Below are 18351 nucleotides of genomic sequence, written 5' to 3'. Positions count from 1 at the left end.
AAAATCTACAAGAGAGGTGTTTTTAGAGCCCCTCTTTTTATGAGGACTTCCCATAAGGAAAAATCCTCGCACTGATAGGAAATTGTTTGTTGTTTATTGCTGTGTCATTGCTGTTGTGTGTGTGTGTGTGTGTGCATACAAGAGTGAGTGGAGCTCATTTCTCTCTGTGAGTAAAACTTTCTGTCCTCAGAATTAGAATCCTAAGTGAAGAACCGGACTGAGGCTAGTCTTTATTCTGTTACATGACTTTGTGTTTTGTGTTTTTGATGTAAAACACTTTGAAATGCCTTGTTGCTGAAATGTGCTATACAAATAAAATTTGATTGATTGATTGATTGATTGATTGATTGATTTTAGATCCAAACTTATAGTTACTATTTAGCTTTAGATTTTGTCTGAGTTTGTTTCAAAATACAAACTGGTTTCTTGTTGAATCATTTTGAGGCAGAGATAACGCTGCAGCTGCACGTCATAAATCACGTATGGCCAAGAGGCTGGTACGAGAAGATCTGGGTGTTTTAGCAGGCCCCAGAGGTAATAAAATTAACATTAAGAAAGCCCCCACAAAGGAAAAACACACCTCCTAATGCATATTTTTAAATTTAGAGAAAGACACAGTCTTATAAAAGTTTTTGTTTGCAACAGAGAATTCGAATTGCTTTGTGCCGAGTCTGCGATTCCCGGAAAATGCATTTTCTGTGCTTTCTTTCTTTCTTTCAACTCGTGCAGTTATTTCTGTTTTGTCACGTCTTGGACTGTTAATAATCTGGGTGAGATGCTTATTGTAACATTCTGTATAAAGCTCTAGATATCTGAAGTCTGATGTCGTATAATTGCTCTTTCTCCCTGTGCACAGTTAGACTCAAGAATCCGGGACAACAGAGGAAAATCAATTAGCTAAATCAAGTTATTCCTCTTTAATTCTTAACAGAGGAAACTCTCTTTTCTTGGTGGCTTTTATTGGGTTTTCTTTTTATGTGCTACCAAGCGGCCCCTCGCCAGTGGCGGAGCCAGAGGGGTGGCCGGGGTGGCACTTGCCACCCCCAACAGACCCCTGGCCACCCCACTGGAAATGGTAATTTTAAAATATAATACTTATGAGATCGGCAAAGATTTGCCAGGAAAACTGTAATTTCCGACTGTCCGTGAAGGCAGCCCGATGCCCAACGCTGTTCATTGGTTAAACTGACATGTTGGTTCCTGCTTGATCCAAAACACATCAACGGCTTTAGAGTTACACCGTCCAGGAGTTTTGCAGGTATTTACATTTTACCGCTCAGCAGTAACCGCTGTTACCTTCCTAATGAGAGGCGGCACTTGTCATACATTTCTAAAAGAAACAAAATGTTGTGCACCGCTGCATAGTGCCTCGTTTATTATATTAGCCATGCTAGTGCTGATAGATCGTGTTTTAGACAGATTCTTTTAACATGTTTTAGGACATGCTGCCCTGAATGTTTTATTTCTCCCAGCTCTTGCTTGAAATGTGTGGTAAGAATATGTGAAAAACCATTAAGTTTTATAATGACTGAAATGTAAGTAGGCTATGTCATATGAAACCTAACTAGTTATATTTATTAATTTAATTACTCTATTTTTAATTTAGTATTAATTTAGTTAGCTACAGAAAACCAAAAACTAGTTTAAATAATAGTTAAAATAGTGTCTCTGCCAAACAGTCATGGAGTCTAAATACCAGGATCTTATTTTGTGTAGAGCCCAAATGAAGAGAAAAGGGAAAATCTCCCAGTTCTTCTTAAAGAGGCAAAAACCAGGACCAGGACCAGACAGAACCCTGCAGCAGTGACCAACCTGGAGAATCCAGCCAGGAGACTCCAGGCCCAAACATCAACAGCAGGTTAGAGGCTGTGACAGAGAGTTATTAAGTAGTAAAATCCAATAAGCCTAATTCTAAAGGTTAGCATGATGCTTTTTGCATTTTTTATTGTGTCTGTTTATGCATTTCACAATGAAGCTCCAGAGAGAGATGAGGCTGATACAGATTCAGAGTCAGACTCTGGGGAGGAAGACAGTGAAGCTGAAGGAAATGGCACTGAAATGCCTCCACCCAGCACAACCTATTGCACACCAGAAGCACCAGTTTATTTATTTATTTTTGAGAATTTGTTTTTGGTCATATTCTGGGCTCTGAGTTTACATTTACATGTTCACTGTTCCATAGAGCCGTTTAACGTCTTGTTTGGTCATGGCAAATCTTTGTTAAATAAACCATTTTAATTTGAGTGTGAGAAAATATTTGTTTCCTTTCGTTCATCATTTTTATATGGACCCGTCTGATAAAGCCTTGCTCACCCTTTGGCCTCCCCTGGAAAAAAGTCGAGCTCCGCCACTGCTGATAGCTTAGTGTAACCCATTGTAAAATCTGACATAAATAGGAATAAATAATTGATTAAAAGTCTGTAAACAGAAAATTGTATCGCTGCCCCTTTAAGAGACCAGCGTCACGCTGCAGCTCACAGGCGGGAGAGAGAGAGAGCGCAGAGGAGGAATCGGAGTGGAGCGGTGATTAATGAACAACGAAACTTAATATAGTTAAGAAACATAATCTACCTGGTCGGGAACTGACAGGAATTTTATTGAGAACTAAGCTACATCGGTTTTGGTGAGTTTTATGTTTATTTTTTCGCACTTTCACCTTATTGTAATGTAAAATTGTATTGTAAAAAACGTAGCCGTTATGAAGAAATGTTGCGTTATAAATTGTTATTTGGTTAACATATTGAGTTCAAGAAGAATTTATTTGTATAATTGAAGATTTAAAAGAGTTTTATTGTGTTTGCGACCTGTTATACAGGGCAGGTTTTTTGCTTGGTTGGAAGCTGGGACGGAGCCAGGATTTATCTGCCTTGTGCGGCGCGCACATTCACGGATCGGATTCAAGATGGCGAGCCAGACCCAGAGCGTCAATTGACCTTCTCCATCACATTAAGGGGACTCTCCTGCGTTGTGGTAATTCGCTGCCAGGGCGAACTGAACTGAACTGATAATTTATTGAATTATTATTTTTGTCTGGATTGAGTCAACTAAGACTTTTCATTGAACTGAAGAACTGAATACATATTCGGATATACTTTGATTTCTATATATTATATCTTTGAATGTGATTTGAACAATTGTATTTCATTTTGGTTTGACTGTGTTGGAGGTATTTTCTTACCTGTGAAAGAAAGGAAACAAGTTAACTCAGGAAAAATAGGAATCTTAAATTAGATACAATCTAGAAAATAAGAGAGACTGGTCTAATTAAATCAAATTAGCTGTCTAAAATAACTTAGGAGAACGGAGATCAGTCTAATTAAATTAGATTAGTCTGACTAAATAAACTAGGTAACTAAAGACCAAAAAGGAAGAGTGATATATTCTTTGTTTATTTTCTTCTTTTTTTAGTTTCATTTACCTCCTTATTGAGAATCTGTAGAGTTTTCTTTGTTTATGTGTTGCATCTTATTCGTGTGTTTTACATTTAGTAAATTGCCAGCCTATTTCACTTAAACAGCGGTCTCTGGTGTTGTTATTCTTGCTCCCCTCTCCTAGAGCCTAGAACTGGTCCAGTGACGCAGTTAGCGGTGTGATACCGGTGCTACATTAGCTCCATTAGCTTAGCTCTGATAGCTTAGCTCCATTAGCTTAACTCCATTAGCTTAGATCTGATAGTTGGCTCCATTAGCTTAGCTCTGATTGCTTAGCTTCCTATTGTCTACAAGCAGGAAAACTGTGACACAAAAGTCAGTTTTCCATCTTTTTGCCATTTTGGTCGTGTGATCGAACATTGACCCAATAACGCAGCAAGTTTGTACGTCGCTAAATTATTTTAAGTGACTAAAAATATTCAAAAATTCAAAATATCTCTGAGACAGTTTGTTTTGTTCTTTTCGGTTGTGTTTGTGGATAAACAACATGGCGCTCAGATCCCTTCCGCCTAAAGCAGTGACGTCACGCTCCGAAGCTCTATGGGAGAAGACGAAAATGTTTTGATAATTAATCTGCTGTTTCGCTGCCTCTGACTGCAGACTGAAGCTGCTGTGAATAAAACATTAAAGTTTCATTAGAGGAAACTCTTTTCTTGGTGGCTTTTATTGGGTTTCTATTTTTATTTGCCACCAAGCGGCTCCACGCTGCCTCCACTTCTCTCAGCTTTCTGCTCCGTTCTGCTTCCTGAAACGTTTTGCTAAAGTTATTAAAATCCAACAGCAGGAAAAAATGTGGAGGAAAACCAGAGATTTAAAACATGAAGCATTTTAACACCTAAACTGATGATCCAGCTTGATTTAGTTTTTAATTCTCAGAAGAAAAATATTTTGTGCCAAAAGTCCCAGATGATTTGATAATATTTCTTGAGGGGAATATTGTTAGATTGTAACAAAATGCTTTATATCTGTAATATTTTCTTTCACATAGTTGATGCAAATTAAGCAAAATTATCAAACTATTTAAAATCTTACAAAAGTTTTGATTTTTACTCAAAATTAAACTTTTCTGCACCCCAATAAGCTTCTGACTCATTTATTAAACTCTGATAAACACAGGAAGAAATTTCTAAGACCAGAAACATTTTAATCCTTTATTATTAAATCTTTTATATTCATATTTTGGTTTTGTGCTTTTCTTGGGCTTAAATTTATATATTAAAAATTACTTTTCGTCTTGTTACTTAATCATGCAAATCCTCAGATTTTGTTAATTCATTGAGTTTTCTCTCTAAACAAGGATTAAATTTCTCATTTAATTTCTTCATATTAATCTAAAAAACTGAATTTAAATGTATTGTCAGCAAATTTATAAATCGTGATTATCTGATTTGAAACATGATGAATATTTTTCTGTTGTGTAAAAACGTTTGAATGGTTTTTGAGGAAAAGCCAAAAATAAAAGAAGCAAAATAAATTCTGTTTTTGTTACAATTGGCTAAATCTGATTTTTATTTTTTCAGGAAAGACAGTTTAATATATTTCAAATTAAGGTACTGTGGATTAATTCATAGTTAATAAGGAAGAAACACTTTGTTTGAAACTTGATGATTTTGCTTGTGTGATAATTTTTTTATTTTATTTTACATCAAAACATAGTCATTGATTGGAATGGCCTAGTCAAAGTCCAGACCTGAAACCCACTAAATCTTTTTCCAGACTTGAAAATAAATGTTTATAGATAATTTCCATCCTTTCTGACTGAGTTTTAGATTTTTTGTAAAGCTGCTGTACTTCCTCCAAATAAAAATAAGCAAGAAACTGATTTCTGATTTTTTGTTTTCCAGGTTGACGTTCTGAATGAAACAGAAAATATTAAGATTTTCTTCATTTTATTAATCAAAGCATCATCATCAGACCTTCATCAACTGGTTTCAAGATGGGAATGTTTCACTGTAAATAAGTTATTTATGAAAGTCAGAGTTGAGATTTTAAAAAATCTGTTATTGACATTTAAACAGAAACAGAACAGAAAGAAAAGCAAATGAATCAAATACAGAAGAAAAAGTTTTTATTGTTCATTAAATACATGAAGTTTAACTGCAGCCAAAATATACAAAAGGATCATTTAAGATTTGAATCCAAGATGGATTAAAGAAAATAGAGAAAAACTGCATTAAATTAAAATAATCTTTACTGGAAACAGAAAAACAACAAATGAATCCTGGAATAATCCCAGCTTCCATCTTCAAAGGACGGGAAGAAGAAGAAATTTCCAAGAAATCTTGTTGGAGTTTCCTCAAGAAATAGATTGTAGAGACTGAACTATCTGTTCAACAGTGAGAGAGTTTCTCTGACAGGAGGAAAAACTTTAGATTCAAATCAGCCCAGAAACACTGAGGAATCAGAACTGAACCAGAATCCAAATCCAGGAATCAGAGGTTCAGTGAATGTGGTGTTGAAGGTGTGGAGGAGGATCAGTGAGTCAGAGGAGACTCTGTAGAAGGACAGAATGCCAGCAGGACAGTCCACATACACTGCTACTCTGTTAGAGACAGAGGACGAGGAGAGACGAGTTTGTCTTTTATTGTGACAGACAGAGAAACCATGAATATCAGAGCATTTCAGACTCCAGGAATGATCATTATATCCAAACAAACAGTCTATACTGAATCCTTTCCTACTGATTCTTCTGTAACTCACTGATATATCAACATCTCCTCTGCACTCAACCTCCCAGTAACAGCGACCAGTCAGACCAGTTCTACACAGCAGCTGAGGAAGATCATCAAATCTGTCTGGATGATCAGGATATGACTGAAGCTGCTCATGTGTCACCTTCCTGTTGTCTTCAGACAGTTTGAGGTTTCTGTTCACTGTGTTTGTGTCGATGGTGAGTTGACAGGAATCTGATGGAGAACAAACACAATCCAGCTGCAGTTATTGATCATTTATTGACACTTTGACTCCTGAATGAGTGATGTGACAGTTTGAAGATGGTTGAATGTGAGCTGCTTTGTTGTCATGAATCAGATGAAAAACACACTTACATTTCCTCAGACTGGAGTCAAGAATCGTCCTCCAGCAGGCTCCACCCTGAAAGGAGGAGGGGGGTCAGACCATCAGTCTCTTTCAGCAGCAAACATGGACATTACATGTCTCTCAGACACACATTGTCCTGCACTGAGACAGGAACAGTCCAACATCTGGATTGCAAACTGCAGTGGATGTAGGAAGGACAGTTGGTGCTGCTGCAGCACAACTCATTTCTCCAAACACAGGAAAAGCTCCAACAGAGAGGCGAAAGGAAATCCCTCAGTAACACCCTGAATAAACTCACTGAAGCCTAAAAGGACATCAGGAAACTACGGAAACATTTCTGTAAGCTCCACCTGACTTAATAATCAGCATTAAAATACAATCAATCTAAACTCTGATCAACACCTGGATACCTGATCCATCCACACCACACACACACAGATGAAGGAATGAAACACTAAACAGCCCTGCTGCTGAAAACCTGCTGTGGCCTCACTGTAATATCCAGAAATACAAACATTCAAAAGGAGAAGCTGCATCACATTCAACAAAGATTCAACAAGAATCAAAGATTTGATCTCTGAGCTCAGACTCACAAACCAGGGAGAGGCTTCCATCATCACACACCTCTGACAAACACCTCCAACCTTTCAGCACTTCCTCTACCAACCAGCACCACCAGGTGGCGCTGCACACATTTACAATGAGCCCAAGAAGAAGAAGCAGCATCCTGAATCCAGCAGCTGCAGTAATGGCTTGTGAAAGTAATCCTCCCTCCACTGCAGAAGTTCTGGATGAGCTGATCTTGACTTTTTATCTTTCTCAGTAAATTTATCAGAACTTTGGATCTGAACCAGTTTCTGCTCTCATTTCTACTTTTTCCTCATCATTCACTGGATTTATTTCCTCCTTCTGGAAAACAAGGGATTTCATTTCTTTCCTGATTCCATTTAAATGTTTGATTATTTTCCAGACGTCGCCTCCTGGTGGAGGTTAAAATAGCAAATAGATAGAAATACTATACTTTTAAATTTACATTTTTGTTCTTTATAAATGTTTTTTTCTAGATGCTGCTTCATGTGTGAAATATTTTAACTAAACTTTATAATATTTGTGTGTTTTGGTTAAAATCCAAAGTTAGTTATTTCTCTATCTGAGAACTTTAAACATCCATCTGACCAACATGAAGCTCATTTTCTTCTCATCTTTGCTTCTTGGTGCTGATTGGTCTGAAGCTCCATCCAACATGGTTTTAAAGTCTTTCTGCCATCAGTGGATCATCATGGAAATCTAAATGCTGAACTCCTCAGACTCTTTGATGAATAATGTGACAGTTTGAGGAAGAATCTGAATATTTTCATTAATATATTTTAGCTCATTAAAGACCCTCCACTCTTTAATTTTCCTTGTGATCCGTTCTTAGTCAAGAGAATATTCCAGAAAACTGGATAATAATCTCTGCCTCCAGATTATTTGTCTAATAATCTCATTTCACAATCATCTGAAATCTTCCTGGACACTATAGTGTTAAATCAACCTGGATCAACATCTGTTCTTGTTTCTCTTCCATCATTCAAACAACATCAGTTTGTTTCCTCTAAGTATTATTTTACTGTTTGTTCATTTACATGTCTTCTGTTTTGATCCCATTGTATCTGCATTGGGATTATCTAAATATTTGATGTGGATTAACTGATTCTAATCCAACTTTCATAATTATTATTTCTAGATAATTTCAGATAATTTATTATTGTCTCTATTGCTACATAATCTAGATCAGTTTTCTCTACTTCAAGGGTCTCAAACTCCAGTCCTCGAGAGCCTCAGTCCTGCAACTTTACATGTTGCTCTGCTGCACCACCTGAATATAATAACTAGGTCATTAGCAAGGCTCTGGAGAACTGATCTACACAAAGAGGAGGAAATTAAGACATTTCAGTCCAGCGTTTTGTAGCTGTGGCACACATCTAAGAACTGCAGGACATCAGTCCTTGAGGACAGGAGTTTGAGACGCCCTGCTCTACTAGTTTTTCTGAACATAGAGAATCTTTTCTAGATGTTGCTCATCTTCCTTTCACTGAAATATTTCTACTGATTCTAAAATCTACATTTGCTTCAGTACCAATAAAATCTGCTTTATAATATTATTAATCTTCATATTTTAACTTCCTGTCCATCAGCCAATCAGCTTCCTGTATTTCCTCAGTAGATCCATCAGTGGAAGCCCCGCCCAGCCCATGATGCTCCTGGTTTGTGAAGACAGAGAGACAAACTGAACTCTGATAGGAAACAGTTTCAACTGATTTTCTCTCTCCAACCTCTTGGTTCCACATGGAGCTATATTTGGCCCCCTGCTGCTCTGAATACCATGTTATTGTGGTTCAGTAGATGGGTTGGTTTCCCAGGTTCATTCAGAACCATGTGAAAGATTCTTATAGTTTAAATGAGCTGCTGTTTGAAAAGTTACACAACCAAAATGACCAGAGATAATTTGAGTTATTAACTGTAATAAGAAACAAAATGGGGTTAAAAATGTTATCATTCATTTATAATGACATGACTGTAAACTAAATATTTAATAATCAAATTAAACATTCAGCTTCAAACTAAATATTTCCCAGCAGACTGACTAAAGACATTTCTCCCTCTTCCTCCTCTATCAGACCTTCTCTGCTCCTGCAGCAGGTTCCTCCATACCTGAGAGCTTCCAGTCTCCAGTGTGGATCCTTCAGTCCAGCCGACAGCAGCTTCACTCCTGAGTCTCCTGGATGATTGTAGCTCAGGTCCAACTCTTTCAGATGGGAGGGGTTGGAGGTCAGAGCTGAGGCCAGAGAAGCACAGCCTTCCTCTGAGACCAAACAGCCTGATAAGCTGCAGACACACAATTCATCACATGATGAGAAAATGAGAACATGGAGGTAGAACCAAGGACTGAACTGATGGATGGATGGCTGGATGGATGGATGGATGGATGGATGGATGGATGGATGGATGGATGGATGGATGGATGGATGGATGGACGGATGGACGGATGGACGGATGGCCCAGAGTTACCTGAGAGTTTCCAGGTTGCAGTTTGGACTCTTCAGTCCAGCAGAGAGAAGCTTCACTCCTGAATCCTGCAGGTTGTTGTTACTCAGGTCCAGTTTCTCTGAGACTGGAGGACTGGGAGCTGAGAACTGAGGACAGAGCTTCACAGCTTCTCTCTGAGAGGTTACAGACACTCAGTCTGAGGAGACAGGGAGGAAAATATACTATTAAATAATTTATTAAAATGTCTTTTTTCCAGTCAACAATGTTCCTCTTTACTGATTTAATGAACTGTTTTATATATAATCATGTTGCCTTTTGTTGTGAACTGGTTCAGTCTATATTTGGGTCTCCCAGCCATGAAGGACTGAACTAAAGGCAACAAGGAGGCTGGCAAGAGAAATATTAAAATCCTCTATGAACTAAATGAATCCATGTCAGTTTTAACAGAAAGAGTCCAATGAAGCCTGAGAATCAAGGCTGGGCTGAAGATCAGCATCAGGCTCAGTTTGAGGATCAGCATCAGAGCTGGTTTGAGGGAAAACAGCAGCTTGAATCAAAGCAGAGCAAATCTACAGTTTCATCTTTTCATGTTTAACTGTTGGATACAGAGATGGAAAACTGAGCAGCAACTCACAAAAATTATTATTTGAACAAGAATCAAATTGTTCTATAAAAGGATTGTATAAAAAACTGATTTTTTGTTTGAGAAAAAAAATTACGACAAACCTATGTGGAAAAAATTAGAAACGAATAGATAGAAATACAAATAGATACAAATACTCTCCAAAAACAGCCAAACATTAAATACAGGGAAATAACCCAGTATTTAAATTAAAAAGATCTGAAAACACCAACCTGACACTAAAGGTCACTAAACTCATGGAAAACACACTTTCAGAATCAACACAATTAAAATTACATTCATAAATATCAACATTGAATGAACCTCCAAATATATTTTAAACATTCAGAACTGTCTTATTCAATAAATTCACCTAAGACATGAAATGAATCCCAGATCCACCTGGATAACTCAGGTATTCAGCCATTCTATAAATTACTCAGTTGCTTTTGATCAATTATTTCACTTAAATTTATTGTTTACTTCATTATTCTACAGCAGGAGAAGTTGTGTCAAAAAGTGTAATAGACAATTTCAAATTTTGGAAAAACATTTTTTTTGACTGAAAATTTGTGGAGAAAAAAAACAGTGCACAGGCATCCTCAATTCCAAATACGTTCACTTACAATTTCATCACTTGGTACATGTTCACATTATTGATTGACTGTATCGAAGAATATAAATATATTTTGAATTGAATTGAAGATAAGAAATAATGCAAATGTACAATAAAAATACAATTACATGAATCTTATGTATAGACATGGTCATCAAATCAGTTCGTTAACTATGTTGCCTGTAGGGACTTTTAATCTCCAGCAGGAGAGATTTTTAATGAATTGGAAATACTGTGTTACTTTGTTGTAACACAGTATCAACAAAGTATCAATACTTTTGCTCTGGGTCGAAATGATTCGTGACGCTTCATTTAGCCAACACTCAAACTAAGTCTGGACCCAAAGTGGTTCTGGTAGTTTTGGTAAAATAAAAGAGAGACGAACAAATAAAGCAGCAGTTGGTCATCAGATTCAGACTGTGAGGATCAAACTGATAAAATGTAATAAACAGAAATCTGGTTTCACCAGGATTGAGAACATTTTACCTGAGAGTTTCCAGGTTGCAGTTTGGACTCTTCAGTCCAGTAGAGAGAAGCTTCACTCCTGAATCCTGCAGGTTGTTGTTACTCAGGTCCAGTTCTCTGAGACTGGAGGACTGGGAGCTGAGAACTGAGGACAGAGCTTCACAGCTTCTCTCTGAGAGGTTACAGCCACTCAGTCTGAGGAGACAGGGAGGAAAATATTAAATAATTCTTCAAATTATGCTTTTTATTCCAGTCAACAATATTCTTTTTACACAGGTTGAAAAAATATATTGTCCACATCGTTATGATACATGTACTATGAAATGGTTCATTCTATACTTGGGCCTCCAGCCTTAAAAGACTGCAATACAGCAGCCATCAAGGAGGCTGGCAAGAAAGAGATACTTTTTTATAATGAACTGCGTTAATCCAGTGTCAGCTTCAATAGGAAAAATAATTTCTGTTGCTTGAACATGTAGCCTTATGAATAATCACCTATGAGAGCCGGTTTCTCTTTTACTCATCATCTGCTAGAGGACAACATTGAGTAAACAAACTGATGAAGCATGAGTCAATATTTATCTCATCACTGACAGATTTTTATCAAAAATAACTGCAGTAACAATCTGTGTCCTTACAGAGCTTTGTTGGAGGCTTTAACCACTGGCAGCAGCCTCAGAAGAACCTCCTCTGAAGCAAAGTATTTCTTCAGGTCAAACACATCCAGATCTTTTCCTGATGACACTAAGATGAAACCCAGAGCTGACCACTGAGCAGGAGACAGTTTATCTGTGGAGAGACTTCCTGAACTCAGAGACTGTTGGATCTCCTCCACTAGAGAACGATCATTCAGTTCATTCAGACAGTGGAACAGATTGATGCTTTTCTCTGCAGACACATTCTCATTGATCTTCTTCTTGATGTACTGAACTGTTTCCTGATTGGTCTGTGATCTACTTCCTGTCTGTGTCAGCAGACCTTGTAGGAGTCTCTGATTGGTCTGCAGTGAAAGTCCCAGGAGGAAACGAAGGAACAAGTCCAGGTGTCCATTTGGACTCTGTAAGGCCTGGTCAACAGCTCTCTGATGGAGAGAATTTAGTTTAGAGTCTCTAGATAATGAAAGGTTCTCATATGTTTGATTTTCTTCCATCAGGTTTATACCAGAGTTGATGAAGGTCAGATGAACATGAAGAGCAGCCAGAAACTCCTGAACACTCAGATGGATGAAGCAGAACACCTTGTCCTGGTACAGACCTCTCTCCTCTTTAAAGATCTGTGTGAACACTCCTGAGTACACTGAGGCTGCTCTGATATCGATGCCACACTCTGTCAGGTCTGATTCATAGAAGATCAGGTTTCCTTTCTGCAGCTGATCAAAGCCAGTTTTCCCAGGGACTTTATCATCTTCCTGCTCTCTGGACTCCAGTGTGGATCTGTTTCAGCTCCTCCATCATACTTGACCTTCTTCACTTTGGTCTGAACCACCAGGAAGTGGATGTACATGTCAGTCAGGGTTCTGGGCAGCTCTCCCCCTCTCTGGTTTCCAACACATCCTCCAGAACTGTAGCAGTGATCCAGCAGAAGACTGGGATGTGACACATGATGTGGAGGCTTCGTGATGTCTTCATGTGGGAGATGATCCTCTGGCCTGCTCCTCATCTCTGAATCTCTTCCTGAAGTACTCCTCCTTCTGAGGGTCATTGAACCCTCTGACCTCTGTCACCATGCCAACACACTGAGGAGGGATCTGATTGGCTGCTGCAGGTCGTGTGGTTATCCAGAGGAGAGCAGAGGGAAGCAGTTTCCCCCTGATGAGGTTTGTCAGCAGAACATCCACTGAGGTGGACTCTGTAGCATCAGTCAGGATCTCCTTGTTGTGGAAGTCCAGTGGAAGTCGACTCTCATCCAAGCCATCAAAGATGAACAGAACCTGGAAGTGTTCAAAGCTGCAGATTTCTTTGGTTTCAGTAAAGAAATGATGAACAAGTTCCACCAAGCTGAACTTTCTCTTTCAGCACATTCAGCTCTCTGAAGGTGAATGGAAATATGAACTGGATGTTCTGGTGGCTTTGTCTTCAGCCCAGTCCAGAGTGAACTTCTGTGTTAGGACTGTTTTCCCAATGCCAGCCACTCCCTTTGTCATCACTGTTCTGATTGGTTGATCTCTTCCAGGTGGGACTTTAAAGATGTCTTCTTGTCTGATTGTTGTTTCTGGTCTGTGTGGTTTTCTGGATGCTGTTTCAATCTGTCTGACCTCATGTTCATCATTGACCTCTCCAGTCCCTCCCTCTGTGATGTAGAGCTCTGTGTAGATCTGGTTCAGAAGGGTTGGACTTCCTGCTTTAGCAATTCCCTCAAACACAGACTGGAACTTCTTCTTCAGACCAGATTTAAGTTGATGTTGACAAACTGCAGCAAGACGGTCTAAATAAATATTAAAAATAAAATCAGGAACAAATAAATATTATATTTTGAAGAGGTTTGAGTAAATGTGATTCCATCTTTTCATACATCAGTAAATGTCTGATTTATCCATCTGGTTAAATCTTTGTAGAAATCCTCTTACTGCTCTGCAGACGGTCAGCCAGCTCCTCCTGCTTCATCCTCCTCAGGAAGTTCAGTGTGATCTTCATCACTGCCTCTCTGCTGCTCCTCCTCTGCTCTTCATCATCACCTTCCAACACCTCATCATCTTTCTGACTCTCTGAGCATTCTGGGTAATCTGGTCTCAGAACCTTTTAATCTTCTTCAACTCGTTCTTCACAAAAGTGACAATGTTTTCCTCCAGCAGCTGGAACAGAATAATAGATGGACACATGGGACTGAAATCATGGAGCCAAACACCAGATGGATGTTGGACAGACTGACAGTCCTCTGGTCTACAAAGTGCAGCATGGAGATGAATGTGAACAGAACCCATAGAAAAGTAGTTGTACATTTACAGACCATAATATGGAGTCCAGCTGTGTTTGATGCTGCTGGACAGATGGACCACTGGGAACCTCTGAGCTCTGCTTGTCCACTCTGTGGAGGAACCAGGAACAATTAGGAAGTCTGGAAATATTCATCCAGCAGTTTTCACAGAGGAAATCACCAAGAGTTTCACACTAAAAATACTTGAAGCAGAAAAACAAATATGGTGGAAAATAAGTATTTGGTCAATAAAAAAAGTTCATCTCAGTACTTTATGTACCCTTTTTAGGCAATGACAGAGATCAAACGTTTCCTGTAAGTCTTCACAAGATTTTCACACTCTGTTGCTGATATTTTGGTCCATTCCTCCATGCAGATCTCTTCTACAGCAGTGATGTTCTGGGGCTGTCGCTGGGCAACTCGGACTTTCAACTCCCTCTAAAGATTTTCTATGGGGTTGAGATCTGGAGACTGGCTAGGCCACTCCAGGACCTTGAAATGCTTCTGACGAAGCCACTCCTGTGTTACCCGGGCGGTGTGTTTGGGATCATTGTCATGCTGAAAGACCCAGCCACTTTTTATCTTCAATGCCCTTACTGATGGAAGAGGTTTTCACTCAAAATGTGACGATACATGGCCCCATTCATTCTTTCCTTTGCACGGATCAGTCGTCCTGGTCTCTTAGCAGAAAAACAGCCCCAAAGCATGATGTGTCCACCCCCATGCTTCACAGTGGGTATGGTGTTCTTTGGAGGCAACTCAGTATTCTTTCTCCTCCAAATATGACAAGTAGAGTTTTTACCAAAAAGTTCTATTTTGGTTTCATCTGACCATATGATATTCTCCCAGTCATCTTCTGGATCATCCAAATGCTCTCTAGCAAACTTGAGACGGGCCTTTACATGTTCTGGCTTAAGCAGGGGGTCACGTCTGGCACTGCAGGATTTGAGTCCCTGGCGGCGTAGTGTGTTACTGATGGTAGCCTTTGTTACTTTGGTCCCAGCTCTCTGCAGGTCATTCACCAGGTTCTCCCATGTGGTTCTGGGATTTTTATTCACCGTTCTTGTGATCATGTTGACCCCACGGGATGAGATCTTGCGTGGAACCCCAGATCGAGGGAGATTATCAGTGATCTTGTATGTGTTCCATTTTCTAATAATTGATCCCACAGTTGATTTCTTCACACCAAGTTGTTTACCTATTGCAGATTCAGTCTTCCCAGCCTGGTGCAGGTCTATAATTTTGTTTCGGGTGTCCTTTGACAGCTCTCTAGTTTTGCCCATGGTGGAGGTTAGAGTGTGACTGTTTGAGGTTGTGGACAGGTGTCTTTTATATTGATAACGAGTTCAAACAAGTGCCATTAATACAGGTAATGAGTGGAAGACAGAGGAGCCTCTTACAGAAGAAGTTACAGGTCTGTGAGAGCCAGAATCTTGCTTTTTTGTAGCTGATCAAATACTTATTTTCCACCATATTTTGCAAATAAATTCTTTAATAATCAGACAATGTGATATTCTGAATTTTTTTTCTCGTTTGTCTCTCATAGTTGAGGTTTATCTATGATGACAATTACAGGCCTCTCTCATCTTTTTAAGTGGGAGAACTTGCACAATTGGTGGCTGACTAAATACTTTTTTGCCCCACTGTAATGCTGGTGGAGACAATGTCCCAGAGCTTGGGGACAGTGGAAGTGAAGGCTCTGTCCACACAGGTCTTCAGGATAATGTGGGACATCAATCATGTTCTGATGATTAGATCTGAGATGATGTGGATAATAAGGAGGACTGAGCACTTTGAGCTGCTTTCAATATGAAGGTGCTTTATAAATAAAATTGATTGATTATAATATGTGGGTGTGTGTCAATGTGCGGTCCTCTACTGGGTGTTATAATGAGAGTTTTTTTATAATGTATCCTGGAAATCCTGTTGAAAATAAATAATTCTGAGTTTTCCTCCATCTCTTAGCTATTTGTATGTTTGTATTTACATAAATACACACATAGAGTTACACACATGCAAAGCTAAGGTTAAAGGAAATGACATACTAGCGATCGCCCTATTTCATGTGTAACTTTGATGAATAAATTAAACTGGGATATTCATACTGGTTCAGTTTCTACAGTTACAGCAGGTAGAAACATCTCACCTCTCTGATGGTGGAGATCCAGGAGATTTAAAGTCAATGATCCCATACATTGACCTGTTGCTCTTAAAGGACACACAGCTGGGTTCTGGTTCTGGTTCTGGTTCTGGTTTGAGTCTCTGATGGATCCTGACAGAAACATGATGATTAAAACTGAATCAGCAAAGAGGAGCAGCAGCAGCTTCATCACCACGTCTGTTCTGGCCTGATATAGTGAACGCTGTGTGAAAAGGGCTGTGGACAGTTAGAGATGGTGACCTCACCTCTGACCTTTGCTCTGGCTCTCATCTTCCCCACACAGAGTGGTTTTAGAGGGAGGGACTCCCTCCTCTCTGTCCTCACACTGATCCATGCTGCTGAATCCACATCAGCTCACACACACTTTCTAGCTTCACCTGCAGAGGAAACACACATCATTCATCTGCACATCAACTCTGATCATCCTTTACATCATTAGTGCTGGAAAAAGATCAGCTGCTCCTCCTCTGATTGGCTCTTCTTCTCTGCTTCATATCAGTGTCAGGTGAATGCAGTCAGACAGCAGAGAGGCAGAGGAAGCTGCCATCAGCTGCTGCACTTCTACTATCAGTCCACTAGATGGAGACATGGAGCAACATTTACATTCACTGATTCAACCTGAACAACAGGAAGGATTTTAGTTAATTATTAAACTCTACAAGTGGATTAAATGCAACCAGAAATTTTAACTATTCAATAATCTGACAGAACTGAACACATTTCTACATTAATAGTTTTTAATAATAGTATATATTTTTTTTATTTTGAAAGGATGCAGCAGGAAACTGTTCTGACCAAAGTTTGATTCCTGGAAATAAAATCATGAAGCCGTTTGTTCAGAGAAAACAAAGAAACATCAGATATTCATCATGTTGTTTGATTTCAGTTAATTTGTAATCTAATGATCCTGCAGATTAATTTTCAAACAGCAGAAATGAAACTTTGAGCTGAAACCAGAAGTGAATCTTCCACAGATTACACAGAAATATTAAAGTTCCTGAAGACAAAGACCAAAAATAAAACATAAACTTACAGTTTGTTCAAATGATCTAAAGAGTTGATGAAGAATAAATGAACAGCAAAGAGAGGCAACAACCCAACTCCAGTGAATTCAAAACGAAAGTAAATGTAACGGGTGTTGCGTGACTGATGATGTCGAGCAACAGAACCAGGAAATGGAAACTCCGCAGTGAAATCAAAGGCAGGTTGTAAAGTTTTCATGATGTTCTGATGATATACTTAGTTTTGACCATGAATGTAGAAATTATTGTAAAAAAAAAATAACATCAATATTTTGATTTAGCATTTCACAGAAAAAATTCAAAATGCATACAAACTAAATATTTAGCTTCAAAATAAATATTTATTTTGCAAACAAAAAATTATTTACAAATTAACATTTGATTTTCAAATGTGATATTTATTTTCAAAATTACATATTTAATTGTCTTTTTCATGTCTAGTTGTTCAGTCAGACGCTCCATCATGTTGTCATGTTTCAGTTTTTCCTCCATTCAGCAACAGTTGGTGAACTGGGTTTAATCCAGTTTAGTCTAATTGTCTTTCTTGCTACCAGCAGCAGAAGGTGCAACAATATGTAACATTGATGTTTAGTGAGTAAATCCTTGGTGTTTATGTCCAGCAGAAACAGAAGAGGCTCCATGGGGAGATCTGTCCTCAGAATGTCCTCAATCTCCTGTTTCATGTCCTCCCAGAAAGTCTTTATTTGTGGTCAGAACCAGAAGACGTGTGTGATGACCGACCATTCAACACATTCCTCCAACATCCATCTGTGGTTGGAATCCTGGAAATGAACGTTTTGAAAGTACCAGCTGGTGCAGGAGGAGGTGCAGGAGGCGCTGTAGTGAAAGCATTGGAATATAAATGTACACCACAATTTTCAGATTTGTATTTGTACATTTAAAAAAATAAATAAATATAATTTCCCCAAAGTAATTGCTTATTAGTTTTCGTCTTGGCTTTTATTTTTATGTTCAACCTCTAAAACTTTACAGCAGTTTTCTACTGACTGTGGACAATTCATAAGAAAATAGTTTAAAAACATACTTTCATC

At 38.6% G+C, this 18351-nt stretch overlaps 1 long non-coding RNA gene and 1 pseudogene across 1 annotated transcript; both read right to left on the bottom strand.

Annotated features, from left to right (window-relative positions):
- Positions 1 to 11837: 11837 nt before the first annotated feature.
- LOC129353072 (NLR family CARD domain-containing protein 3-like) lies at positions 11838 to 15399 on the bottom strand (annotated as a pseudogene).
- An 869-nt stretch (positions 15400 to 16268) lies between these two features.
- LOC129353058 (uncharacterized) lies at positions 16269 to 17395 on the bottom strand. Its single transcript, XR_008604972.1, has 3 exons — positions 17311 to 17395; positions 16523 to 16654; positions 16269 to 16388 (listed from the first exon to the last, which is right to left on the bottom strand). It is a non-coding gene; the product is annotated as an uncharacterized LOC129353058 (long non-coding RNA).
- Between the last annotated feature and the right edge of the window lie 956 nt (positions 17396 to 18351).

The sequence above is a fragment of the Poeciliopsis prolifica genome, unplaced genomic scaffold, assembly GCF_027474105.1.
Source record: "Poeciliopsis prolifica strain line A6 unplaced genomic scaffold, Auburn_PproV2 SCAFFOLD083, whole genome shotgun sequence".
Classification (NCBI taxonomy): Eukaryota; Metazoa; Chordata; class Actinopteri; order Cyprinodontiformes; family Poeciliidae; genus Poeciliopsis; species Poeciliopsis prolifica.
This window is presented reverse-complemented; position numbering and strand designations above follow the sequence as displayed.